The 3,441-nt window shown below is 44.9% G+C and overlaps 1 pseudogene; it reads right to left on the reverse strand.

Annotated features, from left to right (window-relative positions):
* Positions 1–614: 614 nt before the first annotated feature.
* On the reverse strand, positions 615–3,441 carry LOC127678248 (pre-mRNA-splicing factor CWC22 homolog; annotated as a pseudogene).

The following is a 3,441-nucleotide window of genomic DNA, read 5'->3' on the forward strand; positions in this document are numbered from 1 at the left end:
TTGAGCAAACCTGGGCTTCAAAACACAAAGAAGCATTTCCTGTTCACCTTTTCATGTAGATTCATACGAGTCTTTCTATAGCACTTGTAATTGATTTAAGGATTCTTATGGTTGATTCGTAGAAAGGATCTTACAACTGTAATTTTAGGAGGATGTATATAATGTTGTATCATTCCTATTTAAAGGTCCATTCAAACAGAAGCTATAGATCCTAACAGTCTAGCCAGGACTACTTTTATCCTGGTGTTTTTCTTCTAGCCACAGGAGTATATCTTTTATGAACATAGGAATTAAAATATTTAAAAATGTTAAAATGGGAGTGGGGTTTTTTTGAGTTTTTAATTGGTTTTGTCTGTTGTTTCGATTTTGTGGTTGTTTTAACAACATTTGTTCCTTTTAGTCACAAGACATAAGACTTAGCCCTCTTTTGATTCTATTTACATTATGATTTTACACAAAGAACCTTTATCAATTATAAAACATGTCAAAAGGAAAGCTCCTTAAAATTTACAAACAGGTACTTTATTGAAGAGTTCTCTATACAATCCATCAATGTATAACAGACATGGGATTGCATGTAAGGCATGCATGTGCAGTTGTCATTAGAATCATTTTTATTTTGTTGGAGATTCTCCTCTCTTGCGGTGCTGACATCTCTTTGAGCCTCTGGAATGTCCATGGTATCTGGAGGTTTGTCCCAGCATCTCTCGGCAGCGTTCTGACACCTGTCCTCATCTCCTTTGTGACCACAATGCTTTCGACTGCTCTCCCCTGAGGTGGTGCAGTGATCCTTCTTCTGACTTTAACTCTGTCCCGAGTTCAGGTTCTTTGCTTCTCATGTTCCGAGAAAGAATCTCTTCCCTCTTGTGGCTTCTTCTTTGGCTCCCCGTGCCCGTCTCTGCAGGAGCCTTGTTCTCAGCCATTGCCAACTCTGCTGTATCTATTCTCGTGGCTTCTGACCTCCATGTGCATTGCTGGGGTATCTTGCCGGGGGATTCTGTGTCTCCTGAGATCTGAGCTCTGTGTCTTTCAGACCTTGCTGTCTCAGGCCTCCTTTCCTGGTGCCTTTGGTCCTCCCTGCCTCCTTCTAACCTCCTGCTCCGTGCCTGGTGGCCCCTGGCTAACTTATCTACTTCTTTGCCTCTGGCCTTCCCTGTCTCTTCTTTCTTGTACCTTTAGCTGGAGCAGAGCTCTGACTGCTGGGGTGATGGGGAATCACTTTCTTCAATGGAGAACTCTGAGCTGCAGCTCTCGCTACTGTCAGAATCTGAGTCAGAGGAATCTGATGGTGAGGAGGAAGACTCTGAAGATGAGGATCTCAGGACTGATTTGTTTGTTTGTTTGTTTGTTTGTTTCATTTTTGGTTTTTGTTTTTGTTTTTTGTTTTGATTTGTTTTTTGCTCAGTTTCTGGTTCCTGAGTTACAATAAATGACCTTGGGCTTGTTTTTCAGATGTTTTCGAAGCTCATCAGTCAAACCTCCCAGGCCTATGGATGTGAAGAAGTTAATGGCAAACCGGCTATTGCGTGGGTCGTCTCGGGGTAACAGTCCTTCAAGGAATGGCTCAAGAGTTTCATCCTTTAACCTTGCATTCAGCTTAGGAAGGCCCATGTATTCACACAGTTCCTGGAAGAAGATCTTGACAAAAATCCTACTAGACGATGTCGTGGTCTCCTCACTCAGCTTTATACATTCCAGAACACTCCAGGGAAGTGAATCTGTGTATAATAGGTGAGCAAACATCTTAGCAACATTCCTCAATCTGTTCATCTCTAAGCGATGGATGGTGTGGTACTGTTCCTTGAAAAGACTTTCAAATGATTCCATGTATTTCCTTTTCAGTGTACAAAACCGTCCAGCCAACAAGCCAAAAAATTTTTCATACGTCCTTTGTTGGGCACAGCAATCAAGTACCATGTTGCAGAGTTCTTTTGTTTGGCTCTCAGCACACTCCATCTTCAGCAACTTGTGTGCACATTCTTCAAAATCTAAACTTGACTGAATGGCAAGATAGATTGTCCGGCGAAATGAGACTAGGTTGATTTCAGTTTGGTCATGAATAGTTACTTTTCGCCCTCCTTCCTCTTCTTCTCCTTCTTCTTCTTCCCCTCCCTCCTCCTCCTCCCCTTCCTCCTCCTCCTCCTCCTCCTCCTCCTCCTCCTCCTCAGCTTCACTCGTTCCAGCTTCTTGGTCTGTGTTTGAATCACTGTCGCCTTCATCAAGGATTTCTTTTTTAATAGCCTTGTACTTCTCTTCATTCTCCATAAAATGAGGATCCATCTTGAAAACATTAAGAACATCTTCTGGACTGTAGTCATCCTCCAGGGGGAGCATATGTGTCAACTGATCGTCCTCTTCCACTAAATCGAGTCCTTCCAGAATAACAGGGTGGCCCTCGAATCCATCCTTCCGTACAGCAAACATCACTTCAATCATGTACTGAACCCTTTTGTCCATCTCAGACTCGTGTAGAATGGTTCGCAGGCATTCAAAGATTGCATTGATCCCCCTTGGTGACACTTGGGTTAATTTGAGACCACACTCCTTGAGGCAGCCGATAGCCACTTCAACACTGTCATCCGTTGGTCTCTCTAGGAGCAAAGTGAGCATCTCCAGGCCCAGAACCTCATGAGCCACATTTTGGTTAAAAAGATGTGCCACAAACTTTGAAGCAGTCAGGCAGAGTTGCTTATCATTCCTTCGATAGCCTTTCCGGAAGTTAAGAATTAGTCTCTTGAGCGTCAGTTCTCCAATCTGTGGGAATTTTGAGTTGATTATTGCCACCAGCGCTGCATAGACGTGAGTGAAGATTGGAGAAGCCCTCTGTGCTTGCAGAACAGATCTGCACAGCAATCCTCTCCCTCTGACTATGTTCTCTTGAAGGAGCGCTTGGACAATGATACTTACATTGGAGATGTTGACCTTGTTGAGGAGACCATTGATTGATTTCTTCAGAGCCTCCCAACTCATCCTCTGATATGCTAAGCTGCTTTTATCTGTAATCTGTTCCTGCATCCTCCTGAGCTTTGCGGGAGGAATATATGCTCCCCCGGGGTGGGTGAGCAGCGGGTCCAGCTCATCCCTCTTCGTTTTCTTCGCTGGAGGTTCTTCCTGAGTAGAATACTGGGTCACTCCTCGGCCTGGGCTTCTTCTTTCAGGAGATGGGGATTTCCGGGACCGTTTCCGATGACCTGCATCTCTCTCTCTTTCTCTGCGTTTTTCTAGGTCCGGACTTGGTGATTCCGTGCTGTCATCATAAGGGCATCCGGTTCTAGAACGCTCATAGTCGGCCTGGCTGTGATCAGAGTAGTCTCTAGCCCGGGGAGCACATTCTCGGTCTGCATATCTGTCTTCTGGGGTGGAGCTCCGGTTGTAGGAATTGTGCCCCTCCCTTCCGGCGCCACCAGAGGACTGTTTCCCGTGTGCCGTGCTAGTTTGCAT

The sequence above is a fragment of the Apodemus sylvaticus genome, chromosome 2 (genome assembly GCF_947179515.1).
Source record: "Apodemus sylvaticus chromosome 2, mApoSyl1.1, whole genome shotgun sequence".
NCBI classification, from domain to species: Eukaryota; Metazoa; Chordata; class Mammalia; order Rodentia; family Muridae; genus Apodemus; species Apodemus sylvaticus.